Raw genomic sequence first — 16,368 nt, forward strand, 5'->3', positions numbered from 1 at the left:
CACTGACACATCATTATCACCCAAAGTCCATAGTTTATGTTATAGTGCACTCTTGATGTTGTGCATTTTATGGGTTTGGACAGATGTATAATGACATGTAGCCTTCATTATGGTAGTGTACAGAGTCATTTCCCTAAAAATCCTCCATGCTTTGCCTATTCATCTTTACTCCCTTCCCCCAATGACTTATCATTTACTATCTCTATAGTTTGGCTATTTCCATGAATTTTCCAGGATGTCATATAGTTGGAATCATACAGTACATAGTTCTTTTAGATTGGCTTTTTTCACTTAGTAATATACATTTAAAGTTTCTCTGTGTTCTTTTCATGGTTTGATAGTTCATTTCTTCTTGGCACTGAATTATATTCCATTGTCTGGATGTACCACAGTTTATTTATCCATTCATCTCCTGAAGGATATCTTCTTTGTTTCCAAGGTTTAGAATTGCAATTAAAGTTGTTATAAATATTTGTGTGCAGGTTTTTGTGTGGACATAAGTTTTTGACTCCTCTTAGTAAAATATCAGAAAGCATGGTTGCTGGATCATATGGTAGGTGTGTATTTAGTTTTGTAAACAAACAAACAAACAAAGAAAATAAACCTGTCTTCCAAAGTGGATGTATCATTTTGCATTCCCACCAGCAGTGCATGAGAGTTCCTGTTGCTCCACATCCTTGCCAGCATTTGTGTTGTCAGTATTCTGGATTTTGGGCATTCTAATAAGTATGTAGTGGAATCTCGTTGTTTTAATTAGCATTTCCCTAATGACATATGATGCAGGGTATCTTTTCCTTTGTTTATTTGCCATGTGTGTCTATATTCTCTGTTGAAGTGTTTGCTAAGGTCTTTGGCCCATTTTTCATTTGTGATGAGTACTGGGTATTGTATGTAAGTGATGGATCACTAAATTCTACACCTGAAACTAGTATTACACTGTATGTTAACTAACTGAAATTTAAATATAAACTTGCAACCAAAAAAAAAAAAAAAGAAAAAAGTCTTTAGCCCATTTTTCTATTGGGTTGGTCTTTTCTTATTGTTGCATTTTTTTTAGTTTTTTGCATATTTTGGATAACTGTCCTGTATCATATATGTCTTTAGCAAATGTTTTCTCTTAATCTGTGGCTTGTCTTATTGTCTTGCCATTTTCTTTTACAGAGCAGAAATTTTAATTTTAATGAAATCCATCTTATCAATTATTTCCTTCATGGATCATACCCTGGTGTTGTATCTAAAAAATCATCACTATACTGAATATCATCCAAGTTTTCTCCTACATTATTTTCTGGGACTTTTATAATTTTGTGTTTTACATTTAAATATGTCATCCATTTTGAGCTAAAATTTATGAGTGTAAAAATCCGTGTCTAGATTCATTTTTTTGCATGTGGATGTCCAGTTGTTCCAGGATCATTTGCTTAAGCTTCATTGGATTGTTTTCTTTTTCTTTGTCAAAGATCACTTGACTACATTTATGCTCATCTATTTCTGAGATTGCTATTCTGTTCCATTGATCTATTTGTCTACTCTTTCACCAATACCACACTGCCTTGATTACTGTGGGTTTATAGTGGTCTTGAAGTTAGGTGGTGTCTGTCCCCCAACTTTGTTCTTCTCAATATTGGGTGGGCTTTTCTGGGTTACCTTCCTTTTCATAGCACAATATCTCCAAAATATTAGTTAAGAGGACCACAGTATTAAGCAGAATAGCTTAAGATGGTGAATGATTAATTTGAAAATTGTTGGGGTGCCTGGGTAATTCATTCAGTTAAGTGTCTGACTTCAGCTCAGGTCATGATCTCAGGGTCCTGGGGTCGAACCCTTGGTCTGCTTGTCCTTCTCCCTCTCCTTCTGCCCCTCCCCCTGCCTGTGCTCTCTCTGTCTCTATCTCAAATAAATAAATAAATAAATCTTAAAAAAAAACAAACTATTAACACCAAAAGGGAAGATTCTGAATCAAAGTCTGAGTTATAGAGTGGTTATATCAGCAATTTGAAATTTAAGTAAGGAAACTCAGGTTCAATAAGGAAGAAATATTTCAAAAATGCTTAATTTGGGGGCGTCTGGGTGGCTCAGTCATTAAGCGTCTGCCTTCTGATCAGGTCATGATCCCAGGGTCCTGGGATCGAGCCCAGCATTGGGCTCCCTGCTCAGCAGGAAGCCTGCTTCTCCCACTCCCACTCCCCCTGCTTGTGTTACCTCTCTTGCTGTGTCTCTCTCTGTCAAATAAATAAATCTTTAAAAAATGCTTAATTTGGAGAACTGTCATAAGTTTAGATGGACATTATAAAAAAATGTCAAATGACGCAGAGTTCAAGTGTACATAATACTGCCACACAGCCTAAACAGATTTATTTTTATAGAAATGCTGAGGACACAATCCAAGAGCTAAGATACGTTGATTAGTTGATAAGAAAGAAGAAAACAACGTGTGATAATCTTCTAAAGACTTTATTTGTAAATGATAAATGTGAATATTGTGAATATTATTTGGTACCTCAAAATGGGACTTAAAATAAAGGAGACAAATTCTTTTGAAAGTGGAAGCTGACAGACTTAATAAAGAAGAAGATATGGCAGTTGAAAGAAAGAAAGTAACTTTCTTTTGCAGTATGTGGAGCACTCAAACCTGCCCCTGGCATATAGAGGGTATTCAGTAAATATGAGCTGCTATAATAATGAGAAAAGTAAACATAAGCAAGAAGAGAATGGGGTGAGGAGGAGGGCGGGATTGAGAAGGGAGAAAAATAAGAAGATAAAAGGGACAAGAAAAAGAAAAAAATAGCATTAACTATGAGTATTGCCATTTAAATTCAATTTTCATCTAACCATCATTTATTATGTGGCATGCCACTTTTTAATGTTTTATGTTTAATGTTTTATAGTAATAGTGTTGTTATTCTTATTTTTATGTGTTTGTTTAAAATGTTTAAAAACTAACATGAAGACCAGTTTATTTATTATGGAGAAGTTTATTATACTCCATTAAAAGATCATTATCATAATCTTTTTATATAAGTATAGTTTTGTGCATATTTAATTTTATTAAGTTGTAAAATCTGTACAGATGAGAAAAAGGGGAGAGAGTGTGCATTTGATAAACATTTCACAGAGAAGGTGAAGCTCTAGATGATATATAAAAGAATAAGTCGTGGCATGAAAGACAATCTTTGCTGAGCAACTCCAAGAATACCATTACATTTGTGAATAGTAATCTTTTGGAGTTGTGCACTGCTGTGGCCTGTATGAAATTCAAATTCTCTTACTGTTTGGGGGGGGCTGGCCCTTTTAATTTTTTCTTCCTATTAATACATTTTATTGAGATAAACTTTACAAATAATAAAATGTATCCATTTCAATACATATTTCCATGTATGTGATACACTTTGATAAATGCATGCAACCGTGTAACTACTACCATGTCATCATATGGAAGAGTTTCTTTTCTTAAACAGTGCTCTTTTTGGTCAACATCTCTGCTCTCACTCTGCCTCCATCTCCAGCAAGTCATTGATCTACTTTTTGACAGGATCCAGCCATTTAAAAAAATCATATTAAAAAATCACAGAAACTATTTCGCTCTTAGGAAGAGGCAAAAATGTTAAATGATTCTTACGTTTGAGAAAATTAGTCATACACATACAGTCAAACTCTGAAAAACTAGGTTAGTTGACACAATAAAATGTCATGGCATATGCATGTCATGGCAAAAAGCATGGGTAAAGATATGACCTCCAATGGGATTTTTTTTTTTTTTTTTGTATTTTCTCTTCTTGCTCTTCATTGCTTTTATTTCTCTAATGCCTTTCTCCTCCCTTTCCCTTTTTAAAATATTATTTATTTATTTGAGAGAGAGAGAGAGCGTGTGTGTGTGTATGTGTATGTGTGTGTGTGTGTATACAAGTGGGTGGAGGGGCAGAGGGAGACGGAGGGAGAGAATCTCCAGCAAACTCTCTGCTGAGCCTGGAGCCCCATGCAGGCTCCATCTCAGGACCCTGAGATCATGACCTGAGCCGAAGCCAAGAATCCGATGCTTAACTGACTGAGCCACCCAGGGGCCCTTTTCTCCTCTTTTGTGTTTACTTTTAGGGTCCTAACTATTTAAAGAGATCTCTTTTTTTCCTTAAATAAATATTGAGGGAGACTGAAAAACAAGTCTGCTTAAAGCAATAAAAATTACAATGAGATCAGACTCTGGTCAATCCACATGCTTCTTATTGAAAGCAATTCTATTAAAGTTGTTTTCTTTTTAAAATTTAACTGATGTTTATGCAAAGTAATGATTTTATTTAGTAGTAAATAATAATCTTTAAGCTTTTATAAGTTTATTGACATATTTCTTGTTACTTTAAGTTATGCCAAGGTGTTTCTGGTCATTCTTTTTTACTCAGACCAAAGTGCTCATCATAATCATCAGTTACATAAACAGAATTCTGTTCATTCAGAAAAAGGGCCTTCTTTAGAATACTGTTTTTGTTATAGGGCCAATGTTCTACAATAGCTCTTCTCCTTGGCATTATTCATCTTTTATTCATTTCATATCATTATATTCCAAAATTATCTATTATGTAGAACACTAGTGATGCATGGCCAAAAATCATCTTGGTATTAGTGCTTGATGTGATAATAAGTGTTTAGATTATAACATATTTTATATGTTCATGTATAATGCTTCCATTTACAATGTGTAAAGGTCTGTTCTAGGCACTTCATCTTCATTATCTTATGGTCTCCTCACAGTCAGGAAGTTGACTCCTTTCATAGATGAGGAAAAGGGGGCATAGTACCAATATATAACTTGCAAAAACTGATATATATTCAAGCCTGTTTCTGTATCACTGTGATACCCACATTTTTCCCAAGAGTGACTAATCAAATCCCTAAATATCAGAGGAATGGGTTACATGATTAACTTAAGCTCTGATATCAATTTTCATCTTATTATGTAAACAGTAGATAGTATAGAAAACAATACATAGAATTCATATTAGTAATGTGAGGAAAAAAGCAATAAGATAATATAAATGTTAAGATATTGTTTTTTCACTTTTTTTCTGTTAAGACACTGATTTTGTAAATCTATGCAAAAAAGCAAGTTTCTTTCTCTAAGTCAGAACTTCAAGAAGTTTCATAAACAGAAAATGTAAAATGCATACAGAGTAATATCTGTACTATAATGGTGTATTATTTTAAGAAAACAAGTGCATTATTTCTCTTGACAATGTCATCTGAAGCAGCCTTCCTGGGATAAGTAATTATTCAAATGGCTACTTTCCTACTGGAACATTTTAACCTTATCTTCCATTTGATTTATTTTCACTTTCAGGATAAAATGTAATATTGCCTTAGCACTACATTTCCACAAACATTTCAAATCTGTTCTTTAGAACATATATCACAATTATTTTATTACATCTTTATATATATGTATATGGTATGTGTACATATATGTGCATATATATGTATATATACATAAAATTATATTGATTATATACAAATTATATATATGTATATATATATACAAAAAATTATACTGAAGCATATACAGAAAAGTATAAACTCTTATGTGAGTAACAGTGAATTTTCACAGTGAACATATCCCATATGTAAATATAACCTTAACAGAAAGAAAATATTACTGATATCTCAGGAAATTATTTTGCAGTTCTTCCTAGTCATTATCCTCAATTTACCCCAAAAAGAATAATAAGTAATCAGTAAACTGACATCTATTATCATAAATTATTTTGACCATTTTTGAAGCCAATATAAATGGAATTCTACAAGATATATTATTTGTATGTAACATCTTTTCTCAACATTATGCTTAAGAGATTCACTGGTTTTATGTATAAAAATAGTTTGTTACTTCTCATTGATGTATTTTTTCATATTATGTGAATATTCCAAAACGCATTTATTCATTTTACTACTGGACATTTTGATAGTTTTTAGTTTTTGGCTATTGCTGATGGACTTTGGATCATTTCCAAATTTTTGGCTCTGTTTTTTTCCATCAATTTGCCCATACTTCTCCAGAAACACCTCTTCTGTGTTAGGTTTTAATTACCTCCACTAGAATTTCTGAACGACTATCTGCTCTGTTTACAATACTGACAGGGTGGTGTGCAAACAGGAGTGTTGATTGAAGAAGGGACAGTTGTTTTTGCAGGCACCGCAAGTAATTTAAGGCACACCTTTTGATGCCATATGCGTGTACTTTAAAGTATAAAACCGGGAGTGTAGTTGTTGGATCATAGGGTAAGAATGTTTTCAACTTCAGGATATACTCCCAGTTTTTCAAAGTGCTGATGCCAATTTGCTAAACTTTAAGTGTATAAGAGTTCCACTTGCTCTACATTCTCTCCAAAATATTGAAATAATGTTTTAGATATTTTACTCAATATGGTGAGCATGCATTTCTCTGATAAGAAATAATGTTGAGCACTCTTTCACATGGTATTGGCCATTTGGATATCCTCTTATGGGAAGTGCCTACAAATATTTTTGACTTTAAACATTAGATTGACAATCATGTTCTAATTAATTTTAGGAGTTTTATTTATTTATGTTTATTATAAATGTTATTACCTCAGTATAATATCTCAGTTCAATTTAAATTGAACTGTACATATTTAAAGTATGCAGTTTTATTACTTTTGACATATACATACATTCATGAAATGATTGAGATAATAAGGATAATGAACTCATCTTTTATCCACAAAAGTTTCCTTATACTCCTTGACTGTCTCTCATACCAGTTCTACAACCCTCTTTTCTGGTCTCCAGGCAACAACTGATCTGTTTCTGTCACAATAAATTAATTTGCATTTTTGGAATTTTACATATGGATGAAATCATACAGTATATACTCATGTTGTGTAGCTTCTTTCCCTAAGCATAATTACTTAGAGATTCATCTGTATTATTGTATATATCAGTAGATTATTGATATTGGGGAGTTGTTTAATGGGTATAGAGTTTCAGTTTTGCAAGATGAAAACATTCTGAAGATGGATGCAGAATAGTGTGAATATACTTAGCACTGCAGAACTGTACACTTAGAAATAGCCAAGATGGTAAGTTTTAGACATGCCTGGTGGCTCAGTTAGTTAACTGTCTGCCTTTGGCTCAGGTCATGATCCTGGGGTCCTGGGTTCAAGTCCCACATCAGGCTCCTTGCTCAGTGGGGAGCCTGCTTTACCCTCTGCCTGCCGCTCCCCCTGCCTGTGTGCTCACTTGTGTGCTTTCTCTCTGATACATAAATAAAATATATTTAAAAAAAGATGGTAAGTTATGTTATACATTTTTAACCAATAAAAATAAAATTTATAAAAACCCTTTGCTTTTTAGCTTAAATAATTAGTGAATTTTACTAATATAAGGAAGACTGGGAAAAGGTGAGATTTACAAAGACATGGCAAAATCAATTGCTCTGTTTCTGTCAGGTTTGAATTTTAAAATGCTGTTAGAGAGCCAAGAATTGAGATCAGTAAGCAGATGGAGTATCCCACGTGGAGAAAAGTGGAGAGGTCAGGCTGCAGTTGTATATTTGGTAGTCAAAAGGATAGATATTATTTAAAGCTGTAGACCTAAATAAGAACATCTACAGGGAATGTAAATTTGAGAGAGTAAGGAGTCTAGGACCAATCAGGGAGTAGTCCTATCATGATTCAGGCAGAGGAGGAGAAGCCAGCAAATGAACCTGGCATGAAAAGTCTGCAGGTTAGGGAAATATCTAAGTCTTTTGATGCCACCTTCTTATGATGGCATCACTAAAGCCAAGAGAAGACAATGTTTCAAGAAGGAGTTAGTTAACTGAGTTGACACCACTGAGAGATTGGGTAAGATGGGATTTATTTTAATGACTTGATGGATCCTCTGTGAGACTTAGTTGGGAAGGAATTGGAACGTGAGGAAGTAGAATCTATACTCAGAAAACTATAAAATACTCATGAAAGAATTTGAGGAAGACACAAAGAAATGGAAAAATGTTCCATGCTCATGAATTGGAAGAAGAAATATTGTGACGATGGCAATGCTACCTAGAGCAATCTACACATTTAATGCAATCCCTACCAAAATACCATCCACTTTTTCAAAGAAATGGAACAAATAATCCTCAAATTTGTATGGAACCAGAAAAGACCCCGGATAGCCAGAGGAATGTTGAAAAAGAAAAGCGAGGCTGGTGGCATCCATTCCACACTTCAAGCTCTATTACAAAGCTGTAATCATCAAGACAGTATGGTACTGACACAAAAACAGATGCATAGATCAATGGAACAGAATAGAGAGCCCAGAAATGGACCCTCAATTCTATGGTCAACTAATCTTTGACAAAGCAGGAAAGAATGTCCAATGGAAAAAAGACAGTCTCTTCAACAAATGGTGTTGGGAAGAGAATGAAGAAGAATGCAGAAGAATGAAACTGGACCATTTTCTTATACCACACACAAAAATAGACTCAAAATAGATGAAAGACCTAAATATGAGACAGGAGTCCATCAAAATCCTAGAGGAGAAACACAGGCAGCAACCTCTTTGACCTCAGCTGCAGCAGCTTCTTCCTAGAAACATTGCCAAAGGCAAAGGAAGCAAGGGCAAAAATGAACTATTGGGACTTCCTCAAGATAAAAAGCTTTTTTGCACAGCAAAGGAAACAGTCAACAACCAAAAGACAACCAACAGAATGGGAGAAGATATTTGCAAATGGCATATCAGATAAAGGGCTAGTATCCAAAATCTATAAAGAACGTCTTAAACTCAACACCCAAAGAACAAATAATCCAATCAAGAAATGGGCAAAAGACATGAACAGACATTTTTCCAAAGAAGACATCCAAATGGCCAACAGACACATGAAAAAGTGCTCAACATCGCTCGGCATCAGGGAAATCCAAATCAAAACCTCAAAGAGATACCACCCCATACCAGTCAGAATGGCTAAAATTAACAAGTCAGGAAATGACAGCTGCTGGCAAGGATGCGGAGAAAGGGGAACCCTCCTACACTGTTGGTGGGAATGCAAACTGATGCAACCACTCTGGAAAACAGTATGGAGATTCCTCAAAAAGTTGAAAATAGAGCTACCGTACAACCTAGCAATTGCACTCCTGGGTATTTGCCCCAAATATACAAATGTAGTGATCTGAAGGGGTACATGCACCCCAATGTTTATAGCGGCAATGTCCACAATAGCCAAACTATGGAAAGAGCCAAGATGTCCATCAACAGATGAATGGATAAAGAAGATGTGGTACACACACACACACACACACACACACACACACACATATATACACAATGGAATATTATGCAGCCATCAAAAAAACCGAAATCTTGCCATTTGCAACGACGTGGATGGAACTAGAGGGTATTACGCTAAGTGAAATAAATCAATCAGAGAAAGACATGTATCATATGATCTCACTGATATGAGGAATTCTTAATCTCAGGAAACAAACTGAGGTTTGCTGGAATGGTGGGGGGTGGGAGGGATGGGTTGGCTGGGTGATAGACATTGGGGAGGGTATATGCTATGGTGAGCTCTGTGAATTGTGTAAGACTCATGAATCACAGACCTGTACCTCTGAAACAAATAATACATTATATGTTAAAAAAAAGAAAAGAAAAAAAAGAAGATAGTAGGAAGGGAAAAATGAAGGGTGGGAAATCGGAGGGGGAGACGAACCATGAGAGACTATGGACTCTGAGGAACAAACTGAGGGTTCTAGAGGCGATGGGGGTGGGGGATGGGTTAGCCTGGTGATGGGTATCAAAGAGACATGTATTGAATGGAACACTGGGTGTTATAGGCAAACAATGAATCATGGAACACTACATCAAAAACTAATGATGTAATGTATGGTGATTAATATAACATAATAAAATAAAATTAAAAAAAGAAAAAAGAAAATACTGATATCTCATTCACATGTAAATAATGGGCCAAATATTGTCAACTTTAAAAATGAAGACATATGGATGCCAAGTAAATCTATCAGACAACGTCGTCTTGATATATTTATTTTTTTAAGTCTGAACCGTACTTTCAGAACCCAAAGGTCTTGACATGGTAGTAGAGATGACACTGATATTCATGGTTTCTTTAAGGATATTAATCTGAGCATTGAATAGAGAAAACCAAACAGCAAGATTGGAAAGTAGAAACATAATTGGCCTGTTTGGAAAAAGTCCACTAGGGTAACAGTGACTAGATTCAACATGCAAGTGCCATCATGATGAATGTTTACAACACTTTTTTGAGAGCCAATTATACTGTGTGTGTGTGTGTGTGTGTGTGTGTGTGTGTGTGTGTGTGTGTGTGTGTGTGTGTGTGTGTGTGTGCAGGGACTGGAGATCAGCCAGGTCAGTTGTATGCACAAAGCCGCTTTGGATCTGTCTTTTCAAACAAGAGCTGCAGAAAACGTTATAACAAGGTTGATGCTTTATTCCACTCTGGTAAGAGAAGTTTTCTTTTTCTTTGCTATGGTGAAAGTTTGATAAGAAATCCTTTTACACAGTAATGTGGTCAGGGAGAAGAGAAACTGTTCTATATTACAAGTCATAAAATGTTTTCTTTTCTTTTGAACTACTTTTGTTCAGAATGCTTTTTGCCTGTATGTTATAGCAAAATAAAACCGAAACACAGAGTCATATTGTACGTGTTAAATTTGTATTTGAGGTAGGAGAGTCTTAAACTATTCTACCATTGAATGAAATGTGATGTTATTTCACATTTTATGCTGTTGATTGCCTGGTCAGGACAAAAGGGTAAAGTCAGTATTTTTCTGATACCATCGCTGAAAGTGAATCCCGTGTTTTTAAGTTTTCCCCTGACAAATGATATTATTAATGTCCAGCAGCTCACCACCATAAAGCTTCAAGAACCCAACCAAATTTGGCCTTTGTGTTTAATTGCAGATATTTCTGATCACCCTAACCTTTCATTTTAAAAATTGGAAAATCTGGAGATAGTATTCTGGGTGAGTTTGTATATTGCTTTTGTCACTTTGGTTCTAAATAATGTAACTGTACACATATATACAAAATACATGATTTTGTTTGTCATATAAATTTCTTTGACCTATAATGTGCCTCAGTATTTCCACAAAGATCTCTACATGTTATAAACTCTATCTGAATTCATATCTGTCTAAAATGACAAGAAATACACATAACTATGTACAAATATTTGACATGTACACAATTAATTTTAGGTAATGGCAGATTTACATGTTATAGCAATGTAATTCCTGGAGAAGCTTATAATTTGAAGTTTGCATTTATATTACTCTTCATTTTCTTGGTAAGCATTTGTTCAGAAAACAATGATATAAATATTGAAAAAACTTTACAACCAATCAGCTTCATTTAAAGCTAAATCTATTTTTTAAGTGAACTTGTCCAGTTTCTTTTTTTCATAGTTCAATTACATGTGTGATTTGATACACAAAACCATGAAATGTTAATCTAAATATTTTTATGGATTTACCTCAGAGTAGTATTTCCAGCTCGAAGGTGTAAACAACTGGCAATGTCAGTCTGATATGTCACTAATAAATATTCATGTTCATTTGATCATTTTAATAAGTTTATTGACAATTTATCTTGCTAAATGTTCAATGAGAGGAAATCTGTGATTTATAAAAGAAATGGAACATATGATATCTGTACAGATTTAATGATGATTTAACAAGTGTGCTTGAAAATAACTAATTTATATTACAGTTTGGGCTAAAGACAAACAGGTAAAAGTATTTCACACACAGGAACAATCAGGGACGAGAATAAATGCATTGAGAATCAGTTTTTCAGACTTAAAAATAATTCTATCCCTTAATGCATGAGCCTAAAAAGCTGCAGCAATACCATTTTTCCCTTTTTACCTTCTTTTAAATTATGTGTGCATTTAATACAAGTCCTTTTAAGTACCTCAGCTGTGTTTATTGTACTGAAATATGATGACAGCCCTGCCCCTGAAAGAGATTCGAGTTTAAGGGGAACTGGGGTAAGAAAATAATAATAGTAACAAATAAAGCCAAGAGTCCATAGAGTAAAAGAAAAAAAGAAAGAAAGAAAAAGTCAACATTCTGTGGTTTCTGCCCTGTTTAAGAGTGTGCCTTGCCCTTAGGCACATGCAGCCGGCAACAACAGCAAAATGCCCCAATTCTTTGACTTTTGTATCTTTCCCAGATTTTGAAGGAAATCTCAAATGTACAAAAATATCCTTGTAGGACATGGGGCGCCTGGATGGCTCAGTCGGTTAAGCATCTGCCTTCAGCTCAGGTCATGATCCCAGGGTCCTCAGATGGAGTCCTGTATCCAGCTCCCTGCTCCACGGGGAGTCTGCTTCTCCCTCTGCCTCTGCCCCTCCCCACCACCCGTGCTCTCTCTCAATTAAATAAATAAAATCTTCTAAAAAATAAATCCTTGTAAGACAACAACCACATTTAATGGTATTTGTATCACCATTTCTGTTATTATTTTTGCTATTATAAACTACAGTTGTTAACACACACACACACACACCCACACACACACACACACCATATTCAGAAGACAGGAAAGGAAAGCAGGAATGGCACCTCCACCCCCTGATGAGTATGGCACAGCAGGATCTCCCAGAATGTTTTACTTTGAAGCCTTTACTTTTACTATTCATACCCAAGAACACTGCTTTTCCTATTGTCTCCTGTGCAGGTTCCATCTGTCCTTTATGGCTCAGAGTAGAGGCCACTTTATATCATCATATCTTCCCAACAAGCCTCATGCTCACTCTGGGTGAAATTATTTCATTTTGGAACATTCTTATTTTTATCATTGTGGGGAAACCTGAAGTTTAGGAACAGCAGTCAAATTCAGTGCTTTGTATCTCAAAGACTATGGGACACTTTTGTCACATGTTCTTTCCTTCCAGACATCATTTGAGAAGTCAGCTTTTTAGAAAATTACATTTTTAGAAAAGTATTTTTTATTGCTTTTTAAATTTCCCTTGCTTTCTTTGCTCTCCTGTTTTTTGTTTGTTTGTTTGGTTGGTTGGTTTTGGTTTTTTTACAGCTGATAATCTTGTACTTCATTCATTGAGAAAACAAAATCATCTGGCATGTTCCCCCACATTCTTTTGCCTCTAAATCTAAAAAGCTTACTTCAATCTGCATCCATTTCTCTCTTCTTTCCACCTTTTATAGTGGGAGGAAGAACCCAAACTTTCATCAGTGTTTGGTCTTTCCTTTACTTCTGACTTCTCAGGTATCCACTTCACTCTGTAAAACATTCATTCCTGATCTTCAAATCTATTTTCTTTGTAAAATCCTTCTAGTTGGATGTCTTTGTGTTCACTGCACATAGTTACTATTCCATGGCTGGGATAGCACATTCCCCTCTAGATGTCATCCTTGTTTCTGCTCAAAGACTTTTTTTTTTTTTTTCCTTTTCCCAGGCACCATTTTCATGACTTTATCTTCAATTCTCTCCAATCTTCCTCTGCCTTCATGTGTCTTCCAAACTTTCTCAGGTAGCCAATTGACTCTTGTTAATAAATTCTTTGGACACTTTTCAGTTCTTATCTTGGCTTCCTATCGGTATTGAAAGGGTGACTATTAAATCCTTTTTGAAACATTTTTCCCTTTACTTCTCCAACATCACCTTCTCATATATTTGTTTTGTTTATTTGATTTTCCTATTGTTTTAGTAGCTTATTTTCCTTCTCTTTCTCTTCACTGGACCACATATTTAAGAGTTCCTCATAACTCAGTCAGGGTTTAATATTCCTCTATCTCATCTATCTATCTATCATCTATCGTCTATCTCTCTGTTTCCCTCCCTTCTCCACTTTTTCCATGGTCTTCATCACTACAGATGGTAGCTACACTTATGATGAGCATAAATTACATATAGAGTTATTGAATCACTATGTTATGCACCTGAAATTAATTGAAACATTGTGTGACAATTGTACATCAATATAAATAAATAAACATAAAAATAAATAGCAGGAATCTTACAATGAAGTGTACCAATAGCTAGGTGCATCTTTTGATAAAATAAGGATACACTTGACAGGCATGTTAGATTTTGGATCAGCCAATAAAAATACCTTCTACCCTAACCATTGTTTGATTAGGTTCTACCATGTTTCTATTTTACTATTGACTGGCACTATATATTATTGAATTTCATAAATTCCCTATTTCTTTAAATATGCAAATTAATAGGAACAAAGAAAGGGAAAAGTATATGAAAGTAGTACAATAAACAGATTTTGTTACTCAGGTATTCATACCTTTTAACAAAATAAGAATAGACGATGAGAGTCAACATATTGCATGAGAGTCAACATATTGAGAGAAATATTGCAAATGCTAATATAGTTTTCTTTATTTTGAGATCTGTGGGATTTGAACAAAGATTCATAATGGACAGCTTTTAACCAAATTGAGAAGAAATGTCTGAGAAAGAGGTATAGATGTGAAAGTTATAGCAGTCAGTTTCTTTGGGGTTACAACAAACGGAGAAAAAGAAATTGCCTCAGCCATTCTTGTGGAGAATATATTTCACAATAGAGTTCATTTAAAAGCAAGTATCACTTTTCCTGAGGAATATTAATGATTATATATAGTGGACCCCTCCAGGCAGTGTTTGAACATTTGTATAGGATAAAAAAGAATTGCAGAGAAAGAAGACAGGAGATAATGCAGAAATAATGAGAAATTACTGAGAAAGAGGAGAATGACTTGCAACTAATACCTAATACAACTTATTTTGAAATACTGAGAATTTCAGCAAGGGAAATAAAAGGTCAAAGAAATTGTAGTCAGTCGCCAGTTAGAAGAGAGAAAGAGGAGTACATAGAACACAGGGCTAAGTCTGTCTTCAGAAGAAAATTGAAAAAAAATTATAACATTTTAATCATAAATGCATAAAAGATTAGTGTCTCTGAAATGTATATGTATCTATAAAATGCACTTTGATTTATACATTAAAAATCTCTATTTATAATAGACATGCCTCATTTTGCTTCTGATTGACTTTTCTAGGCACACCATTTCTGCTATTAATTCAAATATAAGTCCAGCAGAATTAGTTGCTTTATTTCTTTAAAATCCAGGTTACATTCTGAATTATAAAGGTTTTTTTCTTACATTTCTTTCAAAGGTGGTTAACCTTATATAATAAATTCTTAGCAAATGAATTTATTATGTGTGACCTACTGGTAGATAAATTAAGAAATTTGTTAGTTATAATAGTAATAATTTTTATAGATTCAGGTGAACACTACTGAAGAAAATATATAACATAACTGATCTTTGTTCAAATGAGCTAAGCTGGATCCTGGAGGTGAAGAGAGATATTTTAATTTTTCTAGAAATATCCCAGATACCAGGGGACATGAGATGATTTCTCTATAAAAGCTATAAGCTAACAAGTGATTTCCCAGGTGTTTATAAGTAGATATGGTTTTAATTTTTTTAAAGCACTAGCACCACCCCAAATATGCATATGTATGTATGTGTGTATTATGTTTTGTTACATATGATATATACTATATGTATGTATGTACTTAACAGAGAGAGAAGAGAGAGATGGGGGGGGGGACTTGACAATCATATAGAGAATAACAACTTAGGCCCCAGAAATAAAAATAATATAAGAAGCACTCTCATTGCCAGATCTCATTGCAAAATATCATGTTATTAAATATATTTAGATTTGATAACCTGTTAACAAATTGAAACTCATTGTATTGTTTTTTTATTTCCCTGTACTTCCTTCATATTTTAGCCTTTTTCCACATAAATAAACTATCACATAAGACTTCATTTCTGTATCTGAAAATAATATATATATATGTATGCATTATGTATCTAAAAATATACTATGGAAATATCAGCAGACTAGGTATAGAAAGGGAGTTCCTCAACTGTAAAAACAACATCTACCAAAAAAAACCCAAACCTATAGGTAACATTCTACTTAATGGTGAGGAACTACAAACTTTCTGGCTAAGATTTAGAAAAACAAGAATATCCCCTCTCACAACTTAACATCATACTGGAAGTACTAAATACCACAATAAAACAAGAAATAAAAAAAAGAAAGGTATATGTATTGGGAAGTAAGATATAAAATTGTCTTTGTTTGTAGAAGACATGATTGTCTTTATAGTAAATCCAAAATAATTGGATGTAAGATCCTTGGAACTAAGAAGCAATTGTAACAAGGTTGCAGGATATGATTAGTATAAAAAAAGTCAATCAATTTTGTATATACCAGCAATAAACAAATGGACTTTGAAATTAACAACCAATCTACCAGACCCTTGATCTTGGACTCCCAGCTTCTAGATCTGTGAGAAAT

General features: G+C 34.2%; 1 protein-coding gene across 3 annotated transcripts in view; it reads left to right on the forward strand.

Annotated features, from left to right (window-relative positions):
- MGAT4C (MGAT4 family member C) overlaps nt 1-16,368 on the forward strand; it is a 1,006,121-nt gene that overhangs the window by 579,442 nt on the left and 410,311 nt on the right. Inside the window, exon 3 of one of the 3 annotated variants that reach the window (XM_035721959.1) lies at nt 10,933-10,994. The exons of the other annotated variants lie outside the window; for them this stretch is intronic. The gene's annotated coding sequence lies outside the window, so the exon portion shown is untranslated. The remainder of the gene's footprint in view (nt 1-10,932; nt 10,995-16,368) is intronic. 3 annotated transcript variants of the gene reach the window in all.

The sequence above is a fragment of the Zalophus californianus genome, chromosome 9, assembly GCF_009762305.2.
Source record: "Zalophus californianus isolate mZalCal1 chromosome 9, mZalCal1.pri.v2, whole genome shotgun sequence".
NCBI classification, from domain to species: Eukaryota; Metazoa; Chordata; class Mammalia; order Carnivora; family Otariidae; genus Zalophus; species Zalophus californianus.